The sequence below is a fragment of the Gracilinanus agilis genome, chromosome 2 (assembly GCF_016433145.1).
Source record: "Gracilinanus agilis isolate LMUSP501 chromosome 2, AgileGrace, whole genome shotgun sequence".
Classification (NCBI taxonomy): Eukaryota; Metazoa; Chordata; class Mammalia; order Didelphimorphia; family Didelphidae; genus Gracilinanus; species Gracilinanus agilis.
Window position 1 is genome coordinate 648,741,870 of NC_058131.1, and position 21,696 is coordinate 648,763,565.

General features: G+C 40.5%; 1 protein-coding gene across 1 annotated transcript in view; it reads right to left on the bottom strand.

Moving 5' to 3' along the window:
* CRTAC1 (cartilage acidic protein 1) overlaps positions 1–21,696 on the bottom strand; it is a 162,359-nt gene that overhangs the window by 82,260 nt on the left and 58,403 nt on the right. The window lies entirely within an intron of this gene.

The following is a 21,696-nucleotide window of genomic DNA, read 5'->3' on the forward strand; positions in this document are numbered from 1 at the left end:
ATGACAAGGAAGATGGAGATGGGAAGGAGCATCTCTCTCCACACATACTCAAAGGAACCTCAAGCCTTCCCTGAAGAGTTTGTGAAAGTATTTATCCAAATACAGCTGCCGAGGCAGGTCCACCCAACCAAGTTGATGTGCCAGTAGCCTGAGCATCTGCCAAGTGCCCTGTGATCAGGCTCCAAAGTCCGACCACTAAAATAGGTAAAGGGAGAGAGAGCCTGGTTTTCCTCTCCTATTGGAGTTTAGCTGCCCACCGAGTGCCCAAGGTAAAGCGTGGGGCAGAAGAAGGCACCACTCTGGTCCTGGGTCTTACTGAGGGAAGCAAGTACCAGAGGAATAGAAGCCATTTTGATTCGAGGTTTGCTACTTAGAACCTGACAAGACACTTCCCACATTTAAATCGCACATTTGACATTAGCATCTCAGGCTAGAGAGTGTGAATAAATATAGCTAGATTAGATCAACCCACTGGTGTTCTTTGACCTATTTCATTTGTCTAAGGATACCAAAGCACTGTTTTGATCTCCTAATCTGAGCTCAAATCTTAGCTTTGTGGTCATCAAGGCCAGTGCTCTTATTTTATAGGAAGAAAGGGAGAAAATAAGCATTTACTAAGTGCTTACTAAATGCCAGACACTGTGCTAAGGACAAGAAATATTATTTCACTTGAGCCTCAGAATAACTTTGGGAGGTAGATATTATTATTTCTTTCCATTTGACAGATGAGAAAACTGAGAGGCTGAGTGATTTGTCCAGGGGTCATATAACTAGGAAGTGTCTGAAGCCAAATTTGAATTTGGGTCTTTCTAACTTTGGAATCTGTGCTCCATCCACTTTACCCTCTAGCTGCCTCTGTAAGATAATAGCTAATACTAATAGTTAATGTTTATAGAGTACTTATTATGTGTCAGACTTTACAATTATCATCTATATCTATTTGATCCTTACAACAACCCTGGGAAGTTGATGCTGTTAATCTTCTTTCCATTTTACTGATGGGGAAACTGAGGTAAACAGGAGATAAGTGACTTGCCTAGAATCATACACTAGTGTTTTAGGATGGATTTGAACTCAGGTCTTCTTGACCCCAGCCCCAGCTCTCTATCTACTTTACCATCTAGCTGCCTCTGTAAGATAATAGCTAATACTAATAGTTAATGTTTATAGAGTACTTATTATGTACCAGACTTTACAATTATCATCTATATCTATTTGATCCTTACAATAACCCTGGGAAGCTGGTGCTGTTAATCTTCTTTCCATTTTACTGATGGGGAAACTGAGGTAAACAGGAGATAAGTGAGTTGCCTAGGATCATACACTAGTGTTTTAGGATGGATTTGAACTCAGGTCTTCTTGACCCCAGCCCCAGCTCTCTATCCATTTTGCCATCTAGCTGTCTATGAAAGATAAGTAGCTTGGCGAAGGCAACACAGCTGAGTTAGTGGTAAAGTAGGTACAATAAGTTTTTCAATTCCAAATCCTTTCCATTATTCAGTTCTGGTACATAGTAGGCACTTAATAGATAGCAACAAGCTGTGCGACCCTGGGCAAGTCACTTAACCTCCATTGCCTAGCCTTAGAACCAATACACAGTATTGATTAGAAGATGGAAGCTACAGGTTTAAAAAAAATAGACAGCAACAAGAAGCATTTATTAAGTACTCACTGTGTCCTAGACACTGTGTTAAGTACTGGGAATATAAACATCCAAAAAAAAAGTCCCTGACCTCAAGGAACTTACATTCTAATGGGGTAAGACAACACATAAAAGGGAGCTGAAAAGAAGGGCATGTGAGTGAGCATGACTGGCCTTAGTACTTCCTCAAAATGGAAGTTCTAGGAGGCACTCACCAAAAGGAGGAGATGCTCACTTAATTAACCTTATCCTACTTGCTTCACATTTCACTAAGCCTTGGAATTCTCTGAGTCAAGTGGGTTCAGGTCCCCCAATCATGAGACTATCCCATTTTATATCCGGAAAATCTGAGGTGCGAAGAAGAGACAATGACTTGCTGAAGGTCACCCAATGAGGCGTGGAGCAAGCTAAAGGGCAGAATTCTGAGATCCTGCCTTCCAAATAGAACTCTCCTCACAGCACCAGCCTCTTCTGAACTTTCCAAAGGAATCTAGCCAAACTCCAGGTATGTTTAATCCCTTATACACACACACACTCTCTCTTTTGTTTTTAACTTGCCTTTATATTTCTTTAGGGAAATTCAACTGGCTGCTTCTGATTAGCCCCCTTCTGAGAACACTTGGGGCCGGCAGGCAGAAGTCTCCAAGGTCTTTGAAAGAAGTCACTGTCTTGTTTTCCTAAAATGAAGCCAATTTGACCCTCTTCACAGTTACCCAGTGTTTGGAGCCAGTGAATTTGGAAGATTTTAGAAAACTGGCTAGGTGCCTTCTGGCACCCAACGCGTAAGAAAGGGTGAGAAAGGAAACTTATTATATACTGAGTCAGCAGCTTGGGTGATGGAAGGGAGCCTGTTAGACACCTTAACAAAGAGTGTCTGAATTCTGTGTGTCAAGGGAGGCTACATGACCTATGAGTGGGTGCCCAAGACAGAGAGACAGAACACTAAGGTCCCAATACCAGCTCTGTCAGCACTTGGCCGGCCAGCCTCAGGTAAGACAAAATGCTTAATCTGAGTGAAATATGATTTCCTTGATCCTGCTAGGAACAGAACCCAGCGTACCTGATGCCTAGCCTGATTTTCCAACTCCACATTATCTTGTCTCCAAAATCCATTATCTTCCAAATGATGATGATGATAATAATAACAATAATAGACATTTATATAGTGCTTAACCTTTCTCAGCCAAACTCCTTGAAAAACCTCCACTTCATCGCCTCTTAGTCTCTTCAAAAGAAACCTCTGCAATCTGGCTTCTGAACTCATCATTTAATTAAAATAATTCTCTCTCTAGGAGTTATCAATGATCCCTTAGCTGCCAATTCTATTTTTAAAAAAATAATTAATTAATTTTTAAGACTGTTTTCCCATGGTTACATGATTCGTTTTCTCTTTCTCCCCTCTTCCTCCCCCCTCCAGAGCTGACAAGCAATTCCACTGGGTTATACATGTATTATTGCTCAAAGTCTATTTTCATATTATTCATATTTGTAATAGAGTGAGATTTTAAAATCAACACCCCAAATCATATACAAGTGATAAAGCATATGTTTTCTTTTGGATTTCTACTCCCACGATTTTTCTCTACAGGTGGATAGCATTCTTTCTCCTAAATTCCTCTGGATTGTCCTCCATCATTGCATTGCTATTAGAAGCAAAGTCTATTACATTTGATCGTCCCACAGTGTACTTTCTGCGTAGTGTTCTCCTGGTTCTGCTCATTTCACTCCATGTCAGTTCCTGGAAGTCTTTCCAGTTCTTACAGGAATCAAGCAGTTCATCATTACTTTTACCACAATAGTATTCCATCACCATCATATACCACAATTTGTTTAGTCATTCCCCAATCGAGGGACACCCCCTCATTTTCCAATTTTTTGCCACTTCAAAAAGTGCATTAGCTACCAAATTCTAATGGTTATCTCATTCCATATCCTTAGATGCCCTTTCTGCAGTCCTTGACACTTGACCATCCTTTCCTCCCAGATATTCTCTCTTCTCTGAGCTCTCCTCCTTTCTGTTTGCTCCTTGATCTCCTTTGTTGGCTCATCATTCAAACCCTGCCTTCTCATTGTGAGTGTACCCTAAGTTTCTAGGTTGGGCTTGCAGAATTCTCTCTGTTCTCACACGTGAGGACATTTATCAGCTCCCATGGTTTGAATCATCATCTCGATGCAGATGACTCACAGATCTATATTTCCAGCCCTAGTCTCCAGCAGCCCATCCCCACCATGAAGGCGCTTATGATTTTAGCATCTACTCCTCTTTCCCAGTTTGCTCTCCCCTTCTTGTGGCTAAGGCATAGTGAGTCTGGGAGGTACTGATTTCCAAATTTCCAAATTGTACCCAATTGCTAACAATATCATCTGTCTAGGGCATATATATATATATATGTATGTATAAACACACATGTATGTTTATAGCTAGATCTATGTGTATTTGTACATTTATATTTATAAAGAGATATATAGATCTATGCACAGAAAAATAATTATTTCAATGTAATTGATTTCCTATATTTTTTAAATTCATTTAAGAACATTATTCTAAGAAAGGGTTTGATAGACTTCGCTAGACTACCAAAGGGATCCATGACACCCCTAAAAAACTAGGAACCATTTGGCAAACCAAATGTACCTCAAGACCCAGAGATATCAACCTATACTGGTTTTCTCCAAATCTTTTCCCAGATCCATTCTCTTGTATTTTACTGTCTCAATCATAGGATTGCAAGATTGGGCACAAGAATGAACCTTAGACATCTTCTAGTCTCACCTTTTCATTTTTAAAGATGAAGAAACTGACCTGCCATCCTAGGGAGGAAGGATAGGTGGGAGGGAGGGGAAAAAAAAGAATGAGCCATAGATTTTTGGACCCAGCCAGTGTAAGAATTTGCTTCTCTTGGATAAGCATATTTATTATAATTTATTACATATTTAAAACAAATCATATATATCATATTATTGTGGTGTTATATATTATATTATGTTATAGGTAAAAATAAAAATAAGTGATTGTAATAAAAGATGAAGAAACTGAAAAGAAGTTAGGAGATTTATCATTTTCTATGAGAAGTGGACTTGACTTAAAGCGATAGCCACAGGATGACAGGATTTAGAACCAGAAAGATTTTAGAAGTCATTTAGTCTAACCATCTCATTTTTATAGATGGAGAAAATGAGTCCTGAAGAAGTTAAATGACTTACCCAAGGTCACACATGTGAACCACATAATTCCCTTTGTGCTCACTATAGGATCATAGAATTTGGATCTGGAGAGGACTACAGAGATGATTTAAGCAAATCCCTTATTCCCACCTCCCTAAAACCCTTCCCTTCTATCTTAGAATCAATTCTGTGTATCAGTTCTAAGGCATAAAAGCAGTAACCCCTAGACAATGGGGGTTAAGTGATTTGCCCAGGGTCACACAGCCAGGAAGTATCTGAGGCAAGATTTGAACCTAAGACCTCCCATCTCAAGGCCTGGCTCTCTATCCACTGAACCACTTAGCTGTCCCCCGACTCTCCTTAATTTTTTATAAATAAAGTAACAGAGGTCCAGACTTTAGTGACTTGCTCAGGGTCAAGTAGGTAGTATCAGAGTTAGAATTTGAATTGAGCCCATATGCTCCAAATTTATTGCTCTTTCCATAACACATGATCCTATTGGTTAATCAGAACGTAGGTCATCCATTTTTCTTGTAGTCCTCTAAAATGTTTCACATCAGCCTTAGCTCTTCTTGGTTTCTGGTCCCTCCTTGGGTTTTAGCTGATTGGTGGATTAAAAAATATAACCACCCTCTTAGCAGTTCACCCCACATTTAATTGATGGCTAGGATACTTCCCATCAATAAATCATACCTTTTTTCACCATATTTCCTATTCCCTCTCACACACTCAGAAGGATCGCACCAAACATGCCCACCCCAAACAAATCATGGGCAACATTCCTGCAACACCCCAAATTTCCACGAAGGCTCTCTTTGTGCTCAGTTCAAGTTGACATAACTATCGAATAAACATTTCTACCAAAATGATGATTCCCCAAACACAGAACTGGCAATATTACCCTCCCTTCTCCCTCCTCCAAAATCCTCAATGGTTCCCTTTTTTTCCTTAGGACCAAATACACAATTCTCAGCCCTTCTTTGTAAAGCCCCTTTACCATCTGGCTGTCACCTACCTTCCAGGATTATTTCACATTACTGCCCTTTATACATGTTCTGTTTCAGTCACACTGGCCTGCTAGCTTTTCCTCCAGCCCAGGCTTAAATCTCCAGCCTTTGCCTAAGTGATCCCCGACATCCAGACCGCACTCATCCCTCACTTCTGCCCTATAGAATCCTGGCCTTCCTTCAAAGCAAAGCTCAGATACTCTCTTTTCTAATCCTTGAACTCTTCCCTCTTCCTCCTTTGGCACTCCCTCTTTCTTGAAATGACCTTGAATTACTTCGTATTTATTTACTGGGGTATAGGTGGTACCGTCCCCACTCCCCTTCCTCGCTCAGTACAATGTGATTCCCCAGCGGTGGAGTCTTTATGCCCTTGCACCATGCACACAGCCTTCCACACAGGAAATCTCAAAGGGTGGGGAGCACCAACTGTTCAATAACAATGAATATGGCAAGAACTCCACCTGGGATTACACTGTGAGTTGATTCAATAAGCATAAGAGAGGGGAAGGTCCACTGAATTTGGAAATCAATTTACCTGGCGTTGATCCTGGCTCTATTATTTAAGCATTGGTGCTCTCTGGGCTTCCGTTTTCTTACTTTTGAAATAAGGGGGGGGGGCAGCTAGGTGGCTTGGTGGAGAGAAGGCTAGGTTTAGAGACTGGGAGGTCCTGGGTTCAAATCTGACCTCACAAGCTTTCTAGCTATGTGACTGGACAAATCACTTAACCCCAATTGCCTAGCCCTTAGGGCTCTTCTGCCTTGGAACTGACATTTTATATTGATTCTAACAGAAAAGGTAAGAGCTTAAAAAAAAAAAAAAAGAATTCTAAGACTCAAGCTCCTAGGAGAAGCTTTTCCTTAATTATCAGTACTCTAGTAGCTGAAATGATTGTGTAAATATTTACCTGTTTACAAATGAGGCAGTATGGAACAATGAGAAGAATTCTTGTCTTAGACCAGAGGACCCAGGTTTGAATCCTGCCTGTTTCACTTAACTTTACCTGTGTGAGTTTGGGTAAGTCACTTAAACTTCTTAGATGTGTAAAACAGGGAGGTTGGATTATATGATCTCTAAAGCTCCTTCCAGCTCTAGATCTATGATCCTATGATAAGCTTTTTGTGGAATGTTCCAGTAGAATGGAAGCCTCGTGGGGGGCAGGAAGGAACTTTTTTTTTCTTTTTCTTTGTATCCTTAGTACTTGGCATAGGTTTTAAAATAGAAGGTGCCAGGGGCAGCTGGGTGACTCAGTAGATTGAGACTCAGGCCCAGAGATGGGAGGTCCTGGGTTTAAATCTGACCTCAGACACTTCCAAGCTGTGTGACCCTGGGCAAGTCACTTAACCCCCATTGCCTAGCCTTTACCACTCTTCTGCCTTAGAATCAATATTGATTCTAAGGCAGAAGGGAAGGTTTTTTATTTTTATTTTTTAAAAAATTATTTATCTATTTAGAATATTTTTCCATGGTTACACGATTCATGTTCTTTCCCTCTCCTCAGAGCTGATTATACATGTATCATTGTTCAAAACCTATTTCCAGATTATTCATATTTGCAATAGCATGATCATTTAAAGTCAACATCCCTCATCATATGGGGGAAGGTTTTTTTTAATTTTTTAAAAAGATGCCTTTTTCCCTGCTGTATTATTCCACTTTACATTATCATTTTCATTTTTATAGTTGGCGAAACTGAGACTCAGAGAGAATAAATGAGGTGCCCTTCATCTCAGAGTGCCAGAGGATGGATTCAAAACCAAGACTCTCCAAGCTCTGACCATCATCCTTCTACTGTACCCGAATGTCTCTGGTCTCTTGAGTGTATCCAAATTCACTGTTGTTTTGTCTTTAATCTGTACGTACTTAAAGTAAAGATTATTTCATTCTTTGTATCTCTCTCCCCAAAATATGCCTGGCCTCTTTTGTTCAGTCATTTTTTTCAATCCTGATTCTTCTCTACTCCATTTGGAGTTCTCTTGGCAAAGATGCTAAAGTACCTTGCCATTTCCTTCTTCAGCTCATTTTATGGATGAAGAAACTGAGGCAAACAGAGTTAAGTAATTTGCCCAAGGTCACGTAGCTAGTAAGTATCTAATGACAGATTTGAACTCAGAAAGATGAGTTTTCCTGACTCCAGGTCTGGCACTCTATCCACTGTACCACCTAACTGCCTGGCACATAGCAGGCGCTTAATAAATGTTCATTGATCGTTGGTTGATTTATGGGATCCAATAGAAAAACAAACTGTAGGCTAAAAAAAATAAAGCACTCACTAAATACTTATTGGATTGAATTGGCTATTTAGAGGGTCTAGAGAAGCTTGTTAGAGGACTAAGGGCAGCCTCCCTCATGGACCAAAGAGAATTCAGTACCCTTGGAAGGGATTTGTTGCCAGCTTTGGAATTTCGAGCCCTTGTGATCATTCTCTAATGTTTGTCATAGCACCTTCTACTTGCCAAGTGTTTATAGTCACTCTCGCTGTTGTTTACAATAGCATTGCTCAACATCATTCTCCCTGTTTCACAGATGAACAAACCAAGGCACAGGAGAAGGGGACTTATTGAAGGTCACGAGATAAGTCACAGGGTGGCAGAGCCAGGAGTAGACTCCACCATCAATCGATTGTTCGTTCAGCCTGCTGGTTCCTCCAATTTTATTTATTTCCTCTTTTGAAATTCAACAGACGAGCATAAAGGTGAGCAGGAATGGAGCTAAGGGGGGCACTCTAGTAGATGGTCTCCTGGTTGTGGATGAAATAAAAGGGCCAAAGCATTAAATTGTGCTATGGGGGACCTTTTTTTCCCCATCAAAGGCCACCTACATGCAGGAGGAAAAAAATCAATCTGGTAAAAAGCAAATTTGAAAAATTAGAGAAAAATATAAATTGCTTCACTTATTTGCTTTTTCAATTAAGAAGAGGGAATTGCAGAATGGTATTCAACAAATACAAGTAAATAATGTACTCTAGTTCTATATTATTTCTAGTTAAGGAAGAAAGGCGGTGGCAGGGGGGTAGGAAGGAGAGAGAGAAAAGAGAAAATAGAGGTAGGAAAGAGAGAGAGAAAAACATAAAAAAGGACAAAGAAAGGTAGCCTGGTATTGAGGAAAGAGCTCTGGGTCTGGGGTCAAATCTTGGCTCTGATATTGCTTAGCATTTCTGGGCCTCAGTTTCCTCACTTGTAAAATGAAGAAACTATATTCTCAGGGTCCTTAATCCTGAGGGCCATGAACTTGTTTTTAAAAATATTTTGAAGGCTATATTTCAATAGAAATGGTTTGCTTTGTAATTTGGCTTCTCTTACAATTTTAATATAACCGGTTTCCTTTGTGGTCTTTTGTATTTTGCTTGATGCATTTAAAAACAATTTTCTGAGAAGGGACCCATAGATTTCACTAGATTGTCAAAGGCTTTGTTGTTGAGCAGTTTGCAATTGTGTCTAACCCCATTTGGGGTTTTTTTTGGCAGAGATCCTGGAGCCATTTGCCATTTCCTTCTCCGGCTCACTTTACAGACGAGGAAACTGAGGCAAACAGGGGTAAGTGACTTGCCTACCCTCACACAGCTAGGAATTGTCTGGGACTGGGTTTGAACTGATGAAAATGAGTTTCTTTGATTCCAAGACTGCTAAAGGATTAAAAAATGAGTCCATGACACAATGAGACTAAGAATCCTTGGATTAGATCATCTCTTACATCCTTTCCAATTCTAATTCTATGATTTTATGACACAAATAAAAAGAAAAGAATAATATGGAGAATCATTTGATGAAAGAAACAAAGAAACCTACAAAACCAGAGAAAGATAGACACTCTCACAAGGATTCTGTACTAGCCTCGTTTGGCTACAAAGTAAATTTAATGTTTAATGGTAAGTCAAAAGTGAACCTCTCAGTCAAAGTCTACTTCATTTTGGGGTCTAATTTTTTGTTTGATATGTTTAGCTGAACCTCACATTCATTTGAACCTCACAACAACCCAGTGTGGGGAGATACAACAATTCCCATTTTAAAGATGAGATAGAAGCTCAGAGAAATTGCAATTTGCCTACGATCATATAGCTGATAAGTGATGGAGATAGGATTTGAACTCAAGTCTTCCTGATTCCAACTCTGACTTCTGTCCTGTTTTTGGGTATTTTCAGTTGTTCCTGGTTTCTTTGTGACCCCAGTTGGGGATTTTCTTGGCAAAGATACTTGAGTGGTTTGCTACTTCCTTCTCCAACTCACTTTACAGATAAGGAAATTGAGGTAAACAGGGTTAAGTGACTTTCCTAGAGTCACACAGCTAGTAAATGTCTGAAGTGGGTTTGAACTCATGAAGATGATTCCTGATTCCAAACCTAGTGCTCTCTCCACTGTGCCACCTGTCCTCTAGACATTTGGGTGTCAAACAAAGTATGCACCTTATAATTTGGACAGTGTGAAATGTTAACACCAACTGCCTTCTGGTAGCAATATATCCTAACTGCAGGAAGCATGGGGGTGGAGGGGGAGACCCTAGAGCTTCTGGTGCTGGAAGTGTGAGCTTAAAGGTAAAAAGGCAAATGTTCACCTAGAAAAAAAGTCTAAATCCACAAAGCTGTTAAGTATTATTATTTGGGTACAATTAATTCCTAGAGCCACGTGTCCTAGTGAAGTACTATTAGTGAAGGAACTTTTTGGAAGAAAAGAAAAATTTATCTGTAATGGTGACTGAATTGATCTTAAGAGAGCTCCAGGATGCTCTTCCTTCTTCCTTTTTCGTGTGTGTGTGTGTGTGTGTGTGTGTGTGTGTGTGTGTGTGTGTGTGTGTGTGTGTGTGTGTGTGTGTGTTCCCCTTGGCCTCCACAAGAACTACTTTCCATTATCATCAAAAACCAATTCAGTATCTGTTGGTGCATAATGTTCTGCTTGCCACAGTAGAGTGATTTACACAAACTCGGTCCCTGCCCTCTAGGGGCTTACAATTTAGACCTGACAACACTGTTGCAATTTAACACAGAGGAAGAAAACATAACGAGAATTTAGGAAAAACACTTGACAAATACATGGATAGACTGAGTATTTTATAGGATGCTTAGCTGATAATGTATTTGATTCACCCTTCAGCAATGTGTTCTATTAGGTGGAGAGGCATTTCTTCCCTCCTCCTCCATTTCTCCATTCTCTCCTAGAGCCACGTTTATTCTTATTTCAAGAAAAGAACCCCTTTCCTCCTTTTCCCAATGAATCTTTGGCATGTGTACCGCCCATGGTCTCGACCCTTTTTTGGGTTATTCTCAGAGCAATGTGTTAGAACAGCAATTCAGTATGTAACACTGTTCTTCCAGGATACACCCAGAGTAACCCACAGAACTCAGGAATGGATGCCAAATCCCTGACTTCGGGAGGGGAAATGGAGGGTGCGTATTAGGTACATTCCTTCTGTTGATTAAGAGTAACCAATTCAGGGGTGAGGGGATGTAGCTAGGTGGCTCCATGGATTGGGAGCCAAAAGCCTAGAGACTGGAGGTTCTGGGTTCAAATTTGGTCTCAGACACTTCCTAGCTGTGTAAACCTGGGTGAGTCAATTAACTCCCACTGCCTAGCTCTGTGTTGGTGAATCCATGGCGTGTGTGCCTCCCAGGGTCAGAGGGGGCTGCTTCCCTCCCCCTCTCCACAGTACCTGAGGACATTTTTCACATGCCATGCCCCCTTTGCCCAGCAGCACAATGTGAACACTTCTTCCCTCCTGGTCAGGGTTAATATGGAGAGCTCACAAGTGGCTTGAGGGTGCAGTTTGGGCATGTTGTCTTTAAAAGGTTCACCACCACTGAGCCCTTACTGCCTTGGAACTAATACACAGTATTGATTCTAAGATGGAGGGTAAGGATTTTAAAAAAAGACTAATCAATAGGACCCTAAGAAGGAATCTCAGCAAGAGCAAAAAGGGCAGAGATCTAAGTTGTGACCATAGGGTATCCTGAGACCCTATGGATCAAGTCAGGGCTCATCTGAAAACCAAATCAAAAGAGCAAACCAGGAAGAAGGGACAGAATTTGCGTCTGTGGCTAAAAATCTAGGAAGCCAACTTGGAAGAGTGATACGGTCAATGAACTACAAAGGGTGATAGTAGATTTCCCTGCACCAGATAACATTCTTGTTTTACTACATCCACTTCCCTCTTGCTCTGCTGTAGGCGATGGAGGTGAATAGTGGGAAGGTGACACTGGGTGCTGCCGACTTCTGTCCAAAGAGAGTTTGATTTTCCTCCCCTTGCATGAGCCACTGCAGAGCCTTGCCTCCAGGGGTCTAAATGAGCCTCATTCCCAACCTGCAGGTCAGAAAGCTGAGCACGTGAATCCTTAGTGTTTGCATATGCTCACTCCTTTGGGATTGTGTGAGCTTTCTTTTTCTTTTGATACAAGTGCTTGGTTTTCTCAGAAAAAAAGGGCCATGAACCATAACACTCTCTTTTACAAGACAGATAAGAAAAGACTAGCAGCAGTCTTTTGAAATTCAGTGTATGACATGAGAAGACAGGGGAAATGTATGATGGGAGTCCAGCAGGTGCTGTCCCTGGGTGAAGAGGGTTGGTGTGCTAAAATACAGATGTCAGGGAGGGACCCGGGAAAAGTAGGGTTTCTGGGGAAGAGATGCACTAAGCCACAGAATGTTTTAGGTGGAAAAAAAATATTCTTCTGGGACAGCATATAGTTTTTTAAAATACACTGTGGGCTTTTTTTCTTCCCTTGTCTACATCCCAAATTTTAGAATATGATAAAAATAGAACCTTCATTACTAGATGATCAGATTTATTAAACAGTGTGGCCAAGATATATATTAGGAAGATCTCAAAGTATCAAGGGAAGCCTTACTTTCCCTGAGGACTTGGAAGTAGGTAATGTTAATGATGAAACAATGATGTTGTAACATCCAGATATGGGCTAATATAACTGTCAGGACCACGGATGGGTAGAAACTGACTGACTGGTCCTAGTTCTGTCAAATCGCTTTAGTCGGGCTGCATAAGTATGTACTTTGGATAGGGACAAGGAGTTGTAGGTGCACTTATGGAAGGATAACTGCTGGTAGTGGTTTTTAGGCTGGTATACATTCTGGAAAGCAATTTAGAATTATAAAAATAAAAGGACTAAAATGTCCAAATGATCCAGAGATTTTCCACTGCTAGGCACATGCCCTAAGGTGGTCATTGACAAAAAGAAAGGCTCCACATACACCAAAATATCTATAGCAGCACTTTTTGTGATGGGAAGGAATTAGGAACAAAGCAGATGCCCTTCAACTGGGAAATGGCTAAACAAACTGTGGCATGTGAATGAAGTGAAATATTATCAGACAATAAGAAATGACAAACATGATGGATACAGAGAAGCATGGAAGACTTATATAAACTGATGCAAAGTAAAAGCAAGCAAAATCAGAGCAACATATGCAATGACTACAATGGTATAAATGGAAAGCAAAACTATTATAAAGTAGTCAAGACAGAATGCTTCAACATTAAAAAGGCTGACCTTGGCCCCTAAGAAGAAACATGAGAAAATACCATTATAAAGTAGTCAAGACAGAACACTTTGACACTATAAAGGCCAAGCTTGGCCCATAAGAAAGAACCATGAGAAGATACCTCCTCCTTCTGCTTTATAGAGATAAGAGTCCACATTCTGAAATCTGAATACAACATCATGCTTTTAAAATATTATTTTATTTTTTTCTTTAATTACATGTAAAAATGATTTTTAAGCTTCATTTAAAAAAATTTAGCCAAATTATCCTCCTTTCCCCTCCTTGAGACAGCAAGCAATCTGATACAGATTTTACATAGCATCATGCTTTTTTGATGTGTTGTTTTGTTTTGCTGGGTTTTTTTCTCTTCCTCTTTAAAAAGATTTTTTTTGTAAGGGGAGGCTTTCTGGGGAGGGAGGGGAAGGATATAGGAAGAAATGTAGACAATATAAAAAAATGAATGAAATTAATAAATCTATTTTTAAAAAGAACCTAGAAAAAGATTGGCTGGTATTATGAAGTATGTCCAAATTTGTTTGTTTGCAGGATGATTTTGACTCCAATATCCTTTGGAATGCAGAAATGAGAAGAATAATTGATATTTATGATATAGTTTAAACTTTGCCAAGAACTTTATATACATGACTTCACCTGTGTCTAGCATGGTAAGATAGAGACTATAGGTATTATTTTCACCATTTTGCAATGAGGAAACTGAGCTCAAGAGAAGCTACTTGACTTGTTCAGATGTGTCCGAGGCAGGATTTGAACTTGCTTTAGGAAAAATCACTTTGGTAGCTGAGTTGATGATGGATTGGAATGGGCAGAGACTGGAGGCAATAAGACCAATTAGGAGGCTATTTCAGTAGTCCTGGAGAGAGGTGATGGACTAGAGTGGTAACTTGTGTGAATGCTGAGAAGGTAACACATATGACAAGATTTGGTATATTGAAAGAGAGTGAAGACTTAAGAATGATATAAAACTTTCAAGCCTGAGTGGATTGAAGGATGGAGATGTCCTTGACAGTAATAGGAAAGTCTGAAAGATGGGAAGGTTTTTAGGTAAAGATGAATTCTGTTATAGACATGTTGAAGTTGAGATGTCTATGGGTATCTAGTTCAAAATGTCCAAGAGGCAGTTGGTGATATGAGACTGTAGCTCAGGAGAGAAACTAGGGCTAGATATGTATGTCTTGGAATCATCTGCATAGAGATAAGAACTGAACTCATGGGAGCTGATCAGATCATCCAGCGAGATGATAGTTTATAAGGAAGACAAGAAGGTATAGGAGAAAGCCTTGGAGGACACTCATATTTAGTGGGTAAGATCTGGATGAGGAGCCTACAAAAGAGAGTGAGAAGGAATTGTCAGCTGGGTAGGAAGAGAACCAGGAGAGAACAAGTCTTAATAATCTAGAGGGGAAAGAGTATCCAGGAGAAAGTGGTAATTGATACTGTCAAATGCTCCAAGAGGTCAAGGAGAGAAGGCCATTAGATTTGGCAATTAATAGGTAATAGGTTGAGAAAGCAGTTTTAGGTAAGCAATAAAGGCAGAAGCCAGAATGCAGAGGACTTACAACAATAATAATAGCTAACATTTATATGGTCAATTAGGTGGTGCAGTGGATAGAGCACTGGACCTAGAGTCAGGAAGATCTGAGTTCAAATCTAACCTTAGACACTAGCTGTGTGACCCTGGCCACACAGGGCCATTTGTCTCAGTTTCCTCATCCGTAACATGAGCTGTAGAAGGAAGTTGGCAAATGACTCCAGAATCTTTGCCAAGAAAACCCTAAATAGGGCCACCAAGAGTCAGTCATGGCTAAAAATGAGTGAACAATAATAACATTTATGTAGTACTTACTCTGTGCCAGGTACTGTGGGGGGGGGCTTTACAATTATTATCTTATTTGATCCTCACAACAACCCTGGGAGGTAAGTGCTGTTATTAGCCCTGTTTTGTAGATGAGGAAACTGAGGCACACAGAGTGAAGGGACTTGCCCGTGTCAGCTTGGATTTGAACTCAGGTCTTCATGCCTCCAGTCCCTGTGCTCTGTCCATTACATTGCCTACCTGCTTCAGAAAAGGGGAAGAGGAGAGAAAATAAAGGAACCTAGTTCAAAGGAAGAGAAAAAATACAGGACGATATCTAGAGAGACTGCAGGACTGAGTGAGCACTTGTTTCTTTGTTTTTAAGAATGATGGATATATGGGTGTGTTGGTAGGTAGCAAAGGAGTCAGAAGATAGGAGAGACTGAAGATTAGAGAGTGGGGATAATCTTGGGGGCAATTTGCAGGAGAATACAGAATGGCTAAGCATGGAGGGGATGGCCTTGGCCAGGAGAAGGGCAATCTCTTTATCTGAAAGAGGATTTAAAGAGGAGATGCTGAGAGAAGATAACTGAGTGATTTGAGATGTGGAAGAAGGGAGAGGGGGCTCTGCATGATTGGTTTCCATTTTTTTCAATGAAGTATGAGGCAAGGTTCTCAGCTGAGAGAGTTGGGGAGTGGGGAGAGGTTTAAAACAGCCACTCCAGAGAGTGGGATAGAGAATTGATTAGGGAGGAGTAGAAGGATTGCCTGGCTGTAATGAGGGCTGAGCTGAGATTAGATAACATAAATTTGTAGTGGACCCAATCAGCTATGTGTCCTGTGCATGTTTTCTCTCTCCTCTGCATCTGCGTGATTTGGCTTTTTTTTTGGTACATCTTTGGAGACCAGGATTCTGGATTAACTTTGTCAGTAGGGACTTTCTTTCTTTCTTTCTTAAACCCTGACCTTCTGTCTTAGAATCAATACTGTGTCTTGGTTCCAAGGCAGAAGAGTGGTAAGGGCTAGGCAATGGGAGTTAGGTGACTTGCCCAGGGTCACACAGCTAGGAAGTGTCTGAGGACAGATTTGAACCCAGGACCTCCCGTCTCTGGGCCTGGCTCTCAATCTACTGAGCCACCCAGCTGCCCCCTTGGTAAGGACTATCTGAGATAAACTATGGTACATGTCTGAGATGGTAACTTGACTCTGCTGGTTGACTTTGGCACACACATAGCAATCATCACTTTCTACTTTAGTCAGATTGGTAGTAGGAGGTGTGCTAGAATGGGATAGTTGGGCAGTTATTATATTCTTCATATTAACAACACATGTCCAAAGACATATGCAAGTCCATGTGACCCAGTATTACTGTCCCTCCTCATGGAGAGAAAGGAGTCCATGTACATGCGGTCATATGTTGCAGATTAAGGATGCATAGAATGCTACTATGTTTGTGAATGCTAAAAATCATCTTGAAGGCAACTAAACTTCAGTGAAGTGGTCTTTGAATACTTATTCTTAATAAATTTATTTTGATATTAAAAAAACTTGCTATTATTCTTTGAGATCCCTTTTGGGGTTTTCTTGGCAAAGATTCTGGAGAGGTTTGCTATTTCCTTTTCTAGCTCATTTTTACAGATGAGAAACTGAGGCAAACTGGGTTAAGAGACTTGTCCAGGGTCACATAGTAATATGTGTCCAAAGCCAGATTTGAACTCAGAAAGATGAGTCTTTCTGACTTCAGCCTGGGTGCTCTATCCACTGTACCACCTAACTGCCCCACAGAGTGCTATTATTTTAGATGCCACCTAGAGGATGTTGCTTTACCCAAAATACTTAAAAAAAAAAAAGAATAATCTCACAAATTCAAGATTGGTCACTGTAACCCTTAAACAGTACTATCTAAAAAACTTGAGTCACTTTACAGATTGCTTTAGTCTGGGATCATCAAGATAACTCCAAAGGGAGGTGGTTAGATAACATTATATTCTGGATCCCATATTCTGAGGAGATGATTTGCTCTTCCCAAAAGATTTCTTAGGATAGTAATGGTGACTCTTTTAGAGACCGAGTGCCCAAACTGCATCTTCATACTACATGCGAGCCACCCCCTTGCCCCAGACAGGGGAGGGAGGAAGCGCTCCCACTGGGATAATGGTCAGTGGGGCGGGTGATGTGAGAAATGTCCTCAGGTGAGGTGGAGAATGGGAGGGAAGCAACCCCCTCCGACCCACGTGCCATAGGTGTACCCACACAGTTTAAGGACGTTGGAACAACAGTTTAAAAATGAGCAATTCTTTTAAAAAGGGGGTAATTTTGTCCCACAGATCATTACCCAAAGTCACCTCAGAGAGAGGAACTGGGTCTTCATTTGTAGAAAAGAAAAATGACTTGGTTGTGGGCACACAATAGGTCAGGACCACGACCAAGATTCACCCTGACTTCCCATTTAGCTCTCACTTCCACATTTTGGCTGCTAGAAAAAAAACAACTAGCTGACCTTACAGATGGCAAATGATGAGAACGGGAAGCAGAGAAAGCCCATGGGGACCCAAACCATTTGAAGGAAGTACCATGACCCTGAGATTCAATCAATCAATCAACCAACAAGCATTTATTAAGGGTCTGCTATAGGAGAAGTTGTTGTTCTAACTCCCACTGCAGGGCCCCATTACTTTAGGGAAACCCCTTCAATAGTTTCACCTTCCTAATGATGCCCCGAGGCACTCGATTCCTCCAGGTAAAAGAACAGCAACATCTCTGTCCCCAAGTTACCAGCATTGACTTTTCTCTAGTGGACACAGTGAAAAAAGAGAAAATGAACTCTTTCACTATATTTATCCCCCTCGTCCTTGTATTACAGTTCATTTATGTATCTGCATCCATATATCAGATATTCCCTACCAAGACTATAAATTCTTTGAGGGCAGGAGCCTCTATTTATGCATTCATTCATCCATTTATTTATTTAAAACCCTTACTTTCTGTTTTAGTAAGGACTCTAAGACAGAAGGATAAGGGTTAGGCAAATGAGTCTAAGTGACTTGCCCAAGGTCACACAGCTAGAAAGTGTCTGAGATTAGATTTGATCTTGGGTCCTCCCAACTCCAGACATGGTGTTCTATCCACTGTGCCACCTAGCTGCAATGGGGCCTCCTTTGATTAATTTCTACAATCCCAATAGTTACTAACCCAGGATCTTGTATCTAGCAGGCACTGGATAAATGTTTGTATTAAATGGTTAAGTACCCCAAATCCACCAGGAGCCAAGCCAAATGGGTCATCTCCCAAGAAAATGAAAGTAGAACCCACATCTCCTCCATTGGGTCCTATTGTCAAATGTGTAAGAAAAGAGAAAAATTAAATTAAATCTAGCAGGAGAAGGGATCTGGTTTACTGAAATCTTTTTTCTTGAAGTCTAGAAGCAATCTGGCACATAAGACTGGATGCTTCAGATACTAAATAGTGAAAATGAAGAGAAAACATATGGTGCTATAAATTTTCTATATTAATATTTCCATGGGCTAAGTAGTTAAGTGCAGGCTAAAGCAGAATATGCCAACTGGCACTTTTGTGTGAGTCAATGATATGGATGCCGTGGTGGATAAAGAGATGGGTTTGGTTAAGGACCATAGGAATGCCTTCCAGCATTTCTTCTCTGATTTCTTCCCCCTTTTAGGTTAAATTCTGGCCATGGTTTGGCAGCTAGGTGGCACAATGGAGAGAGCACTTGATTTGGAATCAGGAAGACCCATCTTTCTGAGTTCGAATAGGGCCTCAGACTCTTACTATTTATATGACCCTGGGCAAGTCACTTAACCTTGTTTGCCTCAGTTTCTTCATCTGTAAAGTGAGCTAGAGAAGGAAATGGCAAACCACTCCAGGATCTTTGCCAAGAAAACCCCAAAAGAGGTCATGAAGAGTCAAACATGACTGAAATGACTGAACAACAGGTGACAGTTTATCAGGAATAGAGAGACAGAATAATACAGTGGAAAGAGTCCAGGCTCTAGTCAGAGGACTTGATTTTGAATCCCTGCCCCTACATACCTTCTAACTTGGCAATCATCCCACCCACCTGCATCTCAAAATCCTCTTCATTAATAGGAAGAGGTTGGAATGTTGGCTTCTGAAGTTCCATCCAATTCTAGTTCTATGATTGATCCCTATAGTCTTATCCCTTCAGTTTAATCCTTTAACCACTAATTTCTCCAATAACTCTTCATAGGAGATGGTTTTCAGATACTTCACCATCCAATATGTCTTCCATTGAGCATTCTCTAGTATGTCAACATCAATATTTAATTCATCTAGGATTGTGTCGTCATGGGGAATTATCATGGATGGAAGCTCCCTCCATTAACAGAAGTTGCAATCCACATATAACTTAATAGACAAGTTCCAGAGAACTGTCGGAGGCACATATAGATCAGGGACAGCGAGGTGATACAGTGGATAGAGTGCCAGGCTTGGCACTCCTATCTTCTATTTGTATAATTGATTTTTGAACCTGCAAGCTATAGGACTATATCCATCCCTGCCAGGAGCACTAAGTTCAAATCCAGCTTCAGATGCTTACTAGCTACATAACTGTGGGTGAGTCATATAACCCTTTTTGCCTCAGTTTCCTCATCTGTAAATTGAGTTGGAGGAAAAAAATGTTAAACCACTCCATTATCTTTGTCAAGAAAACCCCAAATGAAGTCATAAAGGGTTGGATATAACTGAACAGTAACAATTATTGTTATTGTTATCATCATGTATATACAAAGCTAGGAAACATTAGAGTTGAGAATCAATCAATGAACAGCCATTATTAAATGGTTACTATGTGCCAGGCATGATACTAGGCTCTGTGGATACAGACAAAAGTGAAATAATTTTTGCCTAAAAGCACTTACATTCTTGTTTTTTTTTAACCCTTAAATTTTGTCATAGAATTAATACTAAGTATTGGTTGCATGGCAGAAGAGTGATAAAGGAGTAGGCGATTGGGGTTAAGTGACACCCACAGGGTCACACAGCTAGGCCATGTCTGAGGCTAAATTTGAACCCAGGACTTCTGCTCTCTCACATGGCTATCTATCTACTGAGCCACCTAGCTGTCCCTGGGCTTACATTCTAATGGGGAAAGTGATGGGCATATTGCTAGGTGTACACAAAGTCCTATGAGGTAACTTAGAGGGGGAGGTACCAGCAGGAATGACCCTACATCTTCTTTCCTCCAAACCCAGAATTCTATCCCCTGACCAGGCTGCCTCTGGTTTATTAATCTCCCTCTTTTAAACGTTGCACTTATACTTGAGTACAGCACTCTGAATTCTGACCAAGGTGGAGTATGGTCAGACGATGACACTTCCTGGAATCTTGATGCAGTCTTCCATTAGTGCTGGAGATTTTTCAGGAGCTGCTTTACACTGTGGGCTTATATTGAACTTGTGATCAACTAAAACCCCTAGGTCTTTCTCACATGAAATGCTGTCGTCAGTCTCCTATCTTGTCTTTGTATAATTGATTTTTGAACCTGCAAGCTGTAGGACTCTAGATCCATCCCTGTCAAATTTCATCTTGCTGATTCAGTTCAGTATCCCAGCAGTTGAGACTCAATTCAATTCAACATTTGTTAAATGCCTCTTGTGTGCACAGTATTGGGCTAGATTCTGGGGAATACTAAGATACAAAACTACTCTATTCAGCTCCCTCTAGAAGCTTACAATTGGGAGGGGGAATACTTACATATAAATTTTTGCTGTTCAGTTGTATCCAACTCTTCATGACCCCATTTTGGGTTTTCTTGGCTAAGATGAAGAAACTGAAGCAGAGTTAGGTGACTTTCTCAGGGTCATCCAGTTAGTAAGTGTCTGAGGCTGGATTTGAACTCAGGAAGATGAATTTTCCTGACTCCAGACCTGGCACTGGGCTACCTAGCCACCCTCATGCTATTTTGTACAATTCTAACTTGTATATGTGGCATCTAGGTGTTTTAGTGGATAGAGTGCTAGATGTAGAATCAGGGAGACCTCTCTTCCTGAGTTCAAATCCAGTCTTAGACACTTACTAGCTGTGTGATGCTGGCCACATCTCTTAATTCTGTTGGCCTCAGTTTTCTCATCTATAAAATGAACTAAAAAAGGAAATAGCAAACCACTCTAGTATCTTTGCCAAGAAAACCCCAAATGGAGTCCTGAAGAGTCAGACATGACTAAAAAAATAACTGAACAACAAGAAAAAGTAGAATGAATTCAGGCAAAGAAGGGATTCAGGCAAAATTTGAAATAGGATTGAGAATTCTGCCTTTTTATTGTGTCATATTAATTCTTCTTCCTTGCTCCATATTATTTACAAAGTTGATAAACACACCTTCTATGTCATTATCCAAATTTTGATAAAATGTTGCATAGGAATAGACAAGGGTCAGAACATCAAAGCCTCCCCTAGCACACAAATTCTTCTTAGGTCCAATAACCCTCTCAGAAAATAAAATTGGGTCAGTTTGGTATAACCTGTTCTTAGGTAACCCATGATGGCTTCTAGTAATCACCATGGGGATTTTTTTACATTAAGATCTTTGATTTTATTCTCGT